This window comes from Humulus lupulus, chromosome 3, assembly GCF_963169125.1.
Source record: "Humulus lupulus chromosome 3, drHumLupu1.1, whole genome shotgun sequence".
NCBI lineage: Eukaryota > Viridiplantae > Streptophyta > Magnoliopsida > Rosales > Cannabaceae > Humulus > Humulus lupulus.
The window spans coordinates 156610974-156623610 of record NC_084795.1 but is presented as its reverse complement, the minus strand read 5'-3'; the positions used below and the strand labels follow the sequence as shown (position 1 = coordinate 156623610).

The 12637-nt window shown below is 36.4% G+C and overlaps 1 long non-coding RNA gene across 1 annotated transcript; it reads right to left on the bottom strand.

Annotated features, from left to right (window-relative positions):
• Positions 1-222: 222 nt before the first annotated feature.
• LOC133821411 (uncharacterized) lies at positions 223-1487 on the bottom strand. Its single transcript, XR_009887552.1, has 3 exons — positions 904-1487; positions 748-822; positions 223-279 (listed from the first exon to the last, which is right to left on the bottom strand). It is a non-coding gene; the product is annotated as an uncharacterized LOC133821411 (long non-coding RNA).
• Between the last annotated feature and the right edge of the window lie 11150 nt (positions 1488-12637).

Here is a 12637-nt window from a genome sequence, read left to right as displayed (position 1 = left end):
GAAGGCAGTAAGACATTGAACTATCATTTAAAAATACCCATAAAACATCATATCAACTTTCATACCAAAAACACGCCTAAAACGCCTTAAACCACCTAGATCAAATTTATGATGAAGTGTCAATGTATGTTAATACCACTTACTCACAAAATATTCAATTAATGCATACTTTCACATAACATGTAATTCTTGTGTTGCAGTTGAGTACTTTACTTACCTTTTGTCCAAAATATATTTCACTGTGTAACAAGTGATGTCTTAGGTGTTGATATGCTTATCCTGACAATGGCATGGATTTCTCATCACAATGAAGGCAGTAAGACATTGAACTATCATTTAAAAATACCCATAAAACATCATATCAACTTTCATACCAAAAACACGCCTAAAACGCCTTAAACCACCTAGATCGAGCATTAGATTTATCTTAGACATTTGGGGAAATTTTGACAGAGTTTCCCCTTAATTTTAGCTATCCTCAAATATCAAAATCCACCAATAATCAACATCAATTAACCTGCCATAACCATATATCCCAAATACCAACATGATTCATCATATAGTTATCATATACCGATTTTGATAAAATTCAAATCTCCTAGATCATCACCCAAATTAAATGAGTCTCCACATCTATTCAAACATTTATAAACATATATACTCTCTTATAAACTCAATCAAATAACCAAAAATCAGCTTGTACTCCAAGAACCCCAAAAACCTCATAAAACACAAAATTTCACTTACCGAGCAACTTTCGGCGAAAACAATCTCTTCAAGCTTTTCTAAACCTCAAACCACTTGGAAACCACCAAGAAATATCTTAGAAAAGATAAAATACCATAGATAAGCTCTCAGCAAAAATTCAAAAACATGGTTTAACTTCCAAGTACAAGAACTTACCATAAAAAGGCTAGAACTAAGCTTAATCTACTTCTTTGGCTTTGCTTTCACTTGGATCTCCTTAGAATTTCTTCAAACCAGCCAAGAAATGGTTTTTGGTTTTCTTTTCTCTCTGTTTTTCAGAATAATGGTCGTGCAAAGTGATAAGGTTGATGAAAATTCCTTATTTTCAATGATTTAGCCTTATTGTATCAAAATTTGACACCTTTCATCTCATCATTTCACCTTTTTGACTTATGAAAACCTTATCACTTCAATAATTTCGACTTAATCATCTGCTAGGCCTATTATCCTTATGTGTAAAACACTCACACCAAACCTTAGGTCCATATGACTTCATACCCAATAGTTATGCTTACCCGATCGAGCGTAGCGCACTTATGCTAAGCTCGTTTTGACTTTGCATCAATACCACTGATTATGTATACCTCCCATCAAGAATTGATCTAATGGTTCTAAAACCATTTTTACATCATCAATGAGACCTTAATCATACCTCGATTACATTTGGTAAATCCATAAATACTCAATTTTACACCGAAATACTAGTAATCGACATTGTACTATTTTTCACTACTTAACCTATTTTGTCTTCTATATCTCACTTTCACCACTTAATTCCATGCCTTGTCCATATTTTTCATAATTTCTTAAATCTTGAGCACATCAAACACCCATAAAAGACAACTCAAATGCCACAAGGTTAATAATATTGAGCATACATATAGACATCACATACACAACTTTTATACTTATACATGAAAAAACTTATAAGAATATGCATATGCTCAAATTATACATATTGTATGATATGTAATGCAATGCAATCATGTGATTATTGGCTATATTATATCAAAATAATGTGGGTGCTACAGACTCAATCCAGGATTTGATACGAACCACGCCAACAAGTGTGACGAAACCCGACACCAAATATGGAACAGCCACCAAGAGCACACGAAATGGAATGAAGAACCGCGACCCAATGCTTAGCAAAGCACGAACCTTGGTATGAGGAAGACGCCACAAACGGGGATGGGAATCCGTTTGATAAGTCGGATTGAACGCCACAAGGGATACCCTTGATAAGTTCGGATAGTCTCTTCAAGAACTCAAGAAGAAAAACTCACAAATTTTCGTTCAACATAATCTGATTTTTCCAAATGTTTTCAAGGCCTTATATAGCCGAAAATTACATCAAGACAAGCCCCTTTGTCTTCCTAATGAAACCGAAAAATTAAGGACAGCCCCTTTGTCTTCCTAATGAAAACTGAAATTAAAGACAAGCCTTTTGTCTTCCTCATGAAAACCGAAATTAAAGACAAGCTTTTTGTCTTCCTAATGAAAACCGAAAATTAAAGACAAAAGGACTATTGGACTCACACAAGTCAAATGTTTGACTTATCACAAAATAAACAAAGACTAAATAAAAAACGTGATTAAAAATAAAAAGACTCATTATAGGAAGCTAAATATTGATCAAGCTCCTAAACTGGTGTCCTCATCATTCCTCCCCTCTTGACTTGGATCAACTGGAACTTGACTTGGATTTTTAGTCTTGGTGTCCTCATCATTCCCCCCCTCTTGAGAAAGATTTGACCTCAAATCGTCACCTGCATCAAAAGGACTCAAATCAGAAACATTAAAAGTAGCACTAACAGTATACTCACCTGGTAAATCGAGTCTGTAGGCATTGTCATTGATCCTTTCTAGCACTTGAAACGGCCCATCTCCTCGAGGTAGCAATTTGGAACGTCTTTGTGCTGGGAATCGCTCTTTCCTCATGTGTAACCATACCCAATCACCTGGATCAAAAACCTGCTTGTTAGCATTAAGTTGGTTAGTGTTTAAAAGAGCCTCCTTAACCTCACTTTTTTTTGCATAAAAATTATTTTGTTTTCTCTCTAATTTTCCCTCATTGATCGAACTCTTCTCTTTCTTTTCTCTCTCACTTGATTCGACCCTTTTCTCTCTTTGTCTCTTTTTTTTCTCACTCTCATTCATCTTTTCACTCTCCTTCTTTTGCTCACTCAATTTTTTTTTATCACTCAATTTTTGCAACCGCACTTGGTCTTCATATACTTGCTTTGGCGTCAATGGAGCTAGAGTGATTGTTCGTTGACAGAACGTGAATGAGTACTTGTTGGTGAAGCCATCATGCCGGACTCGCCGATCAAATAGCCAAGGCCTTCCTAGAAGGAGGTGTCCAGCTTGCATGGGAACCACATCACACAATACCTCATCCTCATACTTGCCAATTCGAAATGAGACCAGCACCTGTTTTGTAACCCTCACTTCACCACTATCATTCAACCACTGCAACTTGTATGGACAAGGATGTTTAAGCGTTGGGAGCCCCAGCTTTTCAACCATGGAAGAACTAGCAACGTTAGTGCAACTACCACCATCAATAATAACACTGCATACCTTGTCTTTCACATGACAACGAGTGTGAAAGATGTTCTCCCGCTGCACCTCTTCTTCCTCTTCTTTTGCTTGCAAATTTAAGGCTCGTCGTGTGACTAGCGCAAGCATCTCACCAGATTCTGGCCCATACTCTAAATCATCGATAGAAGCATCTTCCAATGGTGGCATGTCAGCAAGAGCATCTTCATCTTCAGAATCGAGCTCGCCACTTTCTCGAATCACCATAACTCTCTTGTTTGGACATTGGCTAGCTATGTGTCCTCGCCCCTGACATTTGAAACACTTTATCTCACTAGAACGGGACGAAGTAGGGGCTGTTTTACCTTGAGGGATCGTGGCTGTGGTGGCTGATTTTGGTGTAAAGGATGAAGTAGGTTGGTCTTCTTCCTTCTTTGGATAGTTCGACCGCCAAGGTGTTGCACTTGAATTGTGTGGGCTCGGTCTTGGCTTTGAACTTGTACTACCCCTCTTGAGCTGCCTCTCAACTTTGATTGCCATATGCACCAAATCCTCCAATTCCACATAATGGTGTAGCTCAATTGGATTAGCAATCTCTCGGTTCAACCCATTCAAAAACCTTGCCATTGTTGCCTCCCGATCCTCTTCCACATTGGCTCTAATCATAGCCATCTCCATCTCCTTGTAATACTCATCAACACTCTTGGAACCTTGACGAAGACCCTGCAACTTAAGGTATAGATCTCGATAATAATGAGATGGTACAAACCGTCGCCTCATCACCCTCTTCATGGCCTCCCATGTGTCAATAGGGCGATCTCCACTCCGCCTCCTGTTGATGCACAACTGATCCCACCAAACAATAGCATAATCAGTAAATTCAATGGCAGCAAGTTTTACCTTCTTCATGTCGGAGTAGTTGTGACAATCGAAAACCAACTCCATCTTCTTCTCCCACTCAAGGTATGCTTCAGGATCACTCTTCCCCTGAAATGTGGGGATTCTCATCTTGATATTTCCCAAATTATTGTCTACCCAGTTCCTAGCTTCTCTATCTCGGCCATACCTCCTATGGTTACCCTCTGACATCCTATCATATTCTTCCTCTAAATCGCCCCCATCAATCTCTCTTTCACCCTCAACATCCCGTTGTTGCACCCTGTCCCTCCGTGCCCTCCATTGCGTTCCATCTTCTACCCTATCCAACCTCTCATGTATCTGCTCACACTCCGCCCTCATCATCCTTCGCATCTCCCCAATTAATGCTTGCATTTGTAGATTCGGAACCTCAGGTGGCGGAATATCATTGCTTACATCTTTCTCTGGATTTTGTGCCATGATGGAAATCTGCAAAATAGGGTTAGAATAATATGGAGAAAAGACCTCACCACACTCCCTCACGTGTTTTCACTCAAAAATTTGTCACTCAAGTCCACTCGTGTTTCACTCAATAATGGCTTGTACCCTCAAATAGGCTCACACCTCTGCCTTTTTCCACTCGTATTCTTCTTTAAGTTCTTTCAAAACTAATCCAACGGTAATATGGAGTATTCAAGCAGCAAATCCAACCAAACAACCAAACGAACACCGACGAAAATTGGTGAAAATGACGAAAAAATGATGATTTTTGGAACACTTGTGTGGGGTTTTGGTCAAAAAGGCCTCTAGACCATAGGGAACAAGAATAGAACAAAGTTTTTTAAGAGGGGTTTCCAGACTTTTTATTTTTTTTTATTTTTTAGAGTTCGGATCCCCTTGAAATTAAGAACAACACCAAAGAACCAATCCGAAAACCAAGCAAACTGTGGTACTATAACAGATTCAAGAACAATCCCAATAATAGAAAATGATTATTCCCAAAATCTAATCTGTGATTCAACCAATAAAATCAAAACCAAACTAATTTGTGGCACTATAACAGTCTCGGATTCCACAACAAATAAAGGAACCAATTGAAACCAGGGACACAATTGAAACAAGGGAATTATCAATACCAATTTTGGATTTCATAACAAGAACATGAGAAACCCAAGGCAAAATTCGGATTTAACAATAAGAATAAGAGAAACTCAAGCCCAACTCAGATTTCACCATAAGAACAAGAGAAATCTCAAACCCAATTTCAGATTTTACAATAAGAACAAGAGAAACTCAATCCCAATTTCAGATTTCACAATAAGAATAAGAGAATCTCAATCCCAATTTCGGATTTCACAATAAGAATAAGAGAACCTCAATCCCAATTTCAGATTTCACAATAAGAATAAGAGAAAACTCAATGCCAATTCGGATTGCACAATAAGAACAAGAGAAACCCAAAAGCACATTCGGATTTAACAACAAAACAAGAGGACTCAATGAAAATTCGGTTTTCACAATTAAGAACCCTAATTCAAGATTTTTAGAAACGAAAAGAAAACAAAATAGGGGAAATTTCAGAAACCCTAATTCAATTGCAATATTTGAACAAAGAAACGAAATGGAAAAAACAAGAAAAAAAAAAAGATAGGCAAACCGTATGAACCTAGACTCGGATTTCAAACAAGGAAACAATTGAAATAAGGAAAACAACAAGCTCTAGAATAGTTTCAGATTTCACAAGGAAACAAGGACAAAGAAATCAAAACACGAATAGATGATGAAATTTTTTTTTTTTTTTTTTAATATAGAAACACGAATTGAAAGAAAAACACAAAGTAAAGGATAGGCCAAACCGGATGATCCTAAGCTCTGATACCAACTGATACGAACCACGCCAACAAGTGTGACGAAACCCGACACCAAATATGGAACAGCCACCAAGAGCACACGAAATGGAATGAAGAACCGCGACCCAATGCTTAGCAAAGCACGAACCTTGGTATGAGGAAGACACCACAAACGGGGATGGGAATCCGTTTGATAAGTCGGATTGAACGCCACAAGGGATACCCTTGATAAGTTCGGATAGTCTCTTCAAGAACTCAAGAAGAAAAACTCACAAATTTTCATTCAACATAATCTGATTTTTCCAAATGTTTTCAAGGCCTTATATAGCCGAAAATTACATCAAGACAAGCCCCTTTGTCTTCCTAATGAAACCGAAAAATTAAGGACAGCCCCTTTGTCTTCCTAATGAAAACTGAAATTAAAGACAAGCCTTTTGTCTTCCTCATGAAAACCGAAATTAAAGACAAGCTTTTTGTCTTCCTAATGAAAACCGAAAATTAAAGACAAAAGGACTATTGGACTCACACAAGTCAAATGTTTGACTTATCACAAAATAAACAAAGACTAAATAAAAAACGTGATTAAAAATAAAAAGACTCATTACAGGAAGCTAAATATTGATCAAGCTCCTAAACTGGTGTCCTCATCATTCCTCCCCTCTTGACTTGGATCAACTGGAACTTGACTTGGATTTTTAGTCTTGGTGTCCTCATCAGGATTGGATTGATAACGGCTGACTATCCCTACTGCATAACAAATGTCAGGTCTTGTACACACATGGCGTACATCAGACTGCCTACTGCTGAGGCATAGGGATACTGTCTCATGTCTTCCTTTTCCTGAGGTGTTTTGAGACACTACTTCTTGGAAAGGAATACTCCAGAATGGGTTGGCATATCACCCTTCTTGGAGTTTTACATATTAAAGCGTTCTAGCAACTTATCAATATAAGTTGCTTGAGACAGTGCCAAAGTTTTGTTCTGTCTATCTTTAAGAATCTTAATGCCCAGAACATACTTGGCTTCTCCCAAATCTTACATTTGGAATTGTTCAGCTAACCAGTTCTTTACATTTGACAATGTCTCTACATTATACTCAATGAGTGGGATATCATCAACATAAAGAACGAGGAATACTACTATACAATCTTTGATTTGTTTATAGACACAAGGATCGTCAACATTTTGTTCAACAACCAAATGTTTTTCTTGTGTCATCAAATCTAAGATTCCAAGACCTAAGAAGCTTGCAAACCTTTTGCTCTTGATCTTTTAATTCGAACCCTTCTGGTTGAGACATGTAAAGGGTTTTGTCAAGGTAGCCATTCAAAAAAGCTGTTTTGACATCCATTTGCCAGATCTCGTAATCCATGCACGTAGCTATGGACGAGAGTATACAAATGGATTTTAGCATGGCTAATGGAGAAAAGGTTTCTTCATAGTCAACCCATTCTTTCTGTGTGTAACCTTTGGCTACAGGCCTTGCTTTGAAAGTCTCTACTTTCCCATTCGCTCCTCTTTTCTTCTTGAATATTCACTTGCAACCAATGGGTTTGATATTCTCAGGTGGATTTTCAAGAACCCAGACAGAATTGGAATACATCGATTCCATTTCTTGGTTCATGGCTTCTTGCTATTTTTCCTTGTCAGAATGATTCATTGCATTTTCAAATGTCAATGGATCGTCTTTGTTTGTGTCAAACACAAGCATTTGAACCTCGTGTTCACAGTACGTGGGTTACTTACTAACCCTCCCACTACAATGAAGTTCTCTACTATTCTGACTAGAACTAGCAGTTTCCTCTTGCCGTTTTTCATTGGTTATTGCTAGTGACTTTGCGACTTTATTTGAGACCATCTCCTCCAGTACAACCTTACTGCGAGGTTTGTGGTTATTAACATAGTCATATTCAAGAAAAGTTGTATTTGTCAATACAAATGTTTTATTTTCTTTTGGACTATAGAAAATTCCACCTCTAGTCTCTTTGGAATATCCCACAAACATACACACTTCAGAGCGCGTTTCCAACTTCCCGGTCTTCCTTTAAGCAAATGTGCAGGACACCCTTAAATTTGAAAATGGTGTAGACTAGGTTTACAGCCATTCCAAAATTCTATGGGTGTCTTTTGGATAGACTTAGGTGGAACATCATTCAATGTGTATAGAACACATTGAATCGTATAGCCCCTGAATGACAGTGGTAACAATGAGAAACTCATCATTCATCTAACCATATCTAATAACGTTCTATTCTGTCTTTCTGAAACATCATTTTACTGTGTTGTTTCAGGTGTAGTGAGTTGGAATTGAATGCCATGCTCACGTTGATGGTTCTTGAATTCACAGTCCAAGTACCTCGATCAGATCGAAGTGCTTTTTAGTGATTTACCTAATTGCTTTTCAGCCTCTGCTTGAAATTCTTTGAACTTTCCAAAAGTCTCAGATTTTCTTTGCATTAATTATAGGTAACCATATCTTGAATAATTGTCAATGAAAGTGATGAAATATTCACAACCTCTTTTTGCTTGTACATTAAGTGGATCGCTAAGATCCATGTGTACTAGCTGAAGTGGTCCTGTGGCTCTTGAACCTTTAGTAGAGAAAGGTCTATTGGTCATTTTGTTTTCTAGACAGGATTTATAAACAGGGAGAGATCCAATAAATGGTTCTCTTAAAGGACTATCCTTTACAAGCCTATTTATTCTGTCTAGACCAATATGGTCCAATCTCAAGTGTCACAGATATGTTCACTATCGGAATCAGTTTAATAGATCTAGGATTAGTTGTTTTTAAATAATTCAAAAATTATAAAAATTTGTCATTCAATATAAGTATGTAAACTTTGTTTATCCCAATGCATTTGCATAACAAATAAATAGATAATATTCTTAAATAATAACTACTTTATTAATAAAAGAAATAAATGTTATGCAAAAATAGAAATAAGTTTCCAAACATTAATAATCAAAATTATTAACAATAAACTAAATTTCTAGACTGTAGTTTTCTTTGTTTAAAGAAATCTAAAATTTCTAAAACAAAATAAAGAAATTTAAATTGTTCAACTAACAATAAAATTACTAAATAAAAACTACTGCTCTCCAACTTCTCCAGCTCCTTACTTGCTACCAAAATCCTCATCAGTCTCTTCCTCCTTTTCAGGGTTCTGATTCTGCAGAAGGAAAGACAAAAGAAAAATAGATTAGTGGCATATATTTTTGAATCTACTATCCAAAAATTTGAATCTGATATTCATAGTCTTTGAATCTATTAATCAAAGTTGAAAAATATATGTAAATCTTATTTACCTTTTTCGTTTGATATAAACGATGACACTCAGCATAGACTTCCTTTGTCATTGCTCGCCACATCTCATGTGCTGAGTCATAGTGTATATATTTTTCCTTTGTTTCATCAGGCATGGTTGAAAGCATGCAATAATGTGCCAACCGATCGGATTTCATCCAATCTACATGTTGACTGTGTTTTTAGCCAACGACGTGAGAACATCCAAAACGATAACCCTTCAAGAGAATTTAAACGACACAGACAGTTTTATCAAGAAAAGTAAATAACACACAAGATTTTTATAGTGGTTCAGCCCCGATCAGTCGGTAATAGCCTAATCCACTTAGAGTTTTGATTATAGATCTGTACTCAAGATCAGATGGACTGAGCCAATTGAGTTTCTTCAGTACAGATTGCAAAAATACAAGAATCTTAGCACTTTCTCTCTCTAGAATACTCAGACCCAAATTTTCTCTCTAGAATACTCAGACCCAAAAGTCTAGAAAGAAGAAGCAGAAGCCCCTCTCTAATCCCATAAGCCCTCTATTTATAGGCTTAGGGTCATACATCTGATATCCCCTAGAATCGGGATATTTTATTATATTTATTACATTTAAATTACAAAAAACATTCAAAATGTAACAAAACCCCCCATTTGTGGGAAGAATGAGAGATTCCCGCGTATCTTGTTGAAGTTGTTTCTGGGAATCTTGACTTAGTCCTCCTCTAGCTAGTTGATCCACCTCACCTACACTCTGGTCGATCATACACATGCTGGTCGGACATACACTTGCTGGTAGGACATGCAAGTGCTGGACATGCACTTCTCTCCTCTAACATGACACTCTCCTCTAGCATGCCATTTCTTTATTTGGACAACCATGCACTGGTTGGACATATGCATAAAGACCAAATTCTTGGGCTCTCCTCGGACCACATCCTTGGGGTCTCCTAGGACCACTCTCTTGGGGTCTCCTAGGACCACTCTCTTGGGTTCTCCTCAGACCAAAGTCCCTTGGGCTCTCCTCGAACCACATCCTTGGGATCTCCTAGGATGCACTCTCCTTAGTTCTCCTAGGATGCACTCTCCTTAGCTCTCCTAGGACCACCCCCTTGGGGTCTCCTCGGACCACACCCTTGGGATCTCCTAGGATGCACTTGGCTTGGTTATGACACCTTTCAAGCAGTCCAAACTCTCCACCAGTCTACCGGGTCACTTTATCACAACTCTGAGGGGTCAATGTATTTATTGACTATTAATCTGTCTTTTACTGACCATGCACTGCCACTTGTCACCTTTATTGCCACGTCATTGATCTCCAATTTTTGGGGATAACACTACATATTTTTCTTCTGCTTCATAGCTAGTAGCCAGAGGTGGTTCTGTTGGAGGTTTTTCATAGACAGTTGACATCATCTTCTTATAAGAAAAAATAGTCAACATGCCTCGAAACCAGTATTTCATATTTCCAGGTTCAAAAACCAAGGATTTGAGAAAGGCATCAGTGTGTGATTCACCAATAGACATTTTGCTGGTAATAAATAAGTACAAATAAATATTATTATTATATTTAGAAAAATAAATATCAAAGTTTCAGAAATTAAACATGATGCATGAGCACAATTAAAACACATAAAATAAAGAATAATTTCCACGATAAAATTTTCTAATAATTAAAGTGCCGCCTTAGGGTCGGTCAAATTAATTTTAGAGAATTTATAAGACATTCTTATCTTTATTGTTTAATACTTAAAACAACTCTTTATTTTCTCTTTTAAACATTAAAGTACCGCTTAGTTTGGTCAAGTTATGATTATCCACTCTCAAGCTTAATCATAACTTTGTGAGTGTAACCCATTATTTCGGAGTTCATGACTTAACTTAGGACATGCCGCCTTAGGGTCTGTCAAGCCTAAAATACATCATTGAAATATAACCTTGCTATTGATATGTCCAGACACCTTCCTTAGGTGGACGAAAACAAAGCCGTTGCGAGGCGCTATTCATATCTCACGATGTTATATTAATAATGGAGACCATGGGTTATGTTTGAGATATCAACCCTCTCCTACTCACTCTTTTGAAATAAGTGTTTTCAACCTAATTAATTCCAAATTAATTACAGTTTCTATAAACTTTATGAACATAATTAAAATTGGAAAGAAAGCGAGTTTCTAGGTCCATGTCCAATTTTAAATTACCAATCATGTTCATCTAAACTTTACTAAAAAACACTTTTTAAAATAAAGTTGGTTTAAAGAAATTAAGTCATAAAGACTTAAAAAAATTGGTGTGATATTTTACCAAGTTTTCAAAATAAAACTAAGTAATTTACATGCAATTGATTTCACAAAACAATTCATATAAACATATAACACAATCCTAATAATCATGTTTCTACTAATGAGATGCATGATTATAACTGTGTGGGTTTTCATGTATGGCATACAATGCATGAACATGTTATCAATCACATTAACCACATGAAAAAATTATTTAAATAAATAAATAAACAATAAATGTTGAACCGGGTGCTTTTGGGTATTTCTAATTTTACAACCACTTTATAAAATTATAATAAATTAAATAAAACTGCCTTGATCTCCATCGGGCTTCTTTACTTTACTGTCGGTAGGATATGTGGCATCGTTGGTCCAGAACAATAATAAGAAAACAATTTTCAAATTATTTTTGATTAATTAAAACAAACTTTTAAATAATCATTATTTTTATTTTTCTTTTAATTAAAACAAATTTTAATTAAAACTAAAATGAATTTAAATTAAAATCTATTATTTTGAAAAAATAAAATTTAAATAAGATATTCAAAAAAGTTTGTTAAGACAACAAAAATATCTCATTATTTAAATATCAAATTTCAAAAATAGGATATTTAAACATTTTAAAATTTTAAAAAATAACAGATTAATTTCAAAAAAATAAAAAAAAATTATGGACCGTCAGGCGGGGACACACGACGTCAAAACGGGGCCGCCGGGGCTGGACCGTACGGACACGTCCGTACGACCGTCCATACGACGTCCGGCAGCGGCTCGGAGGTCGGCCTCTGAGGTGCGGTGGCTGAGTTCTAAATTCTGGGCTTCGTTCTGATTTTTGTGTGATCGGAATTACAATTTTATGGTGTTGAAAACCAAATAAAATTACATAAATCCTATGCCCTTTAATGGCTTACACAATGATCTAATCATAAACAAATCCTAACCCAAAAACACCATACAATTAACGATTCAACATTCCCACGCATTCAATCACATTAAGCCATCCATTCATAAATAAATGCATAAAATTAAACCCACACAGATTTAATACATATATATGTGAAGATTGCTC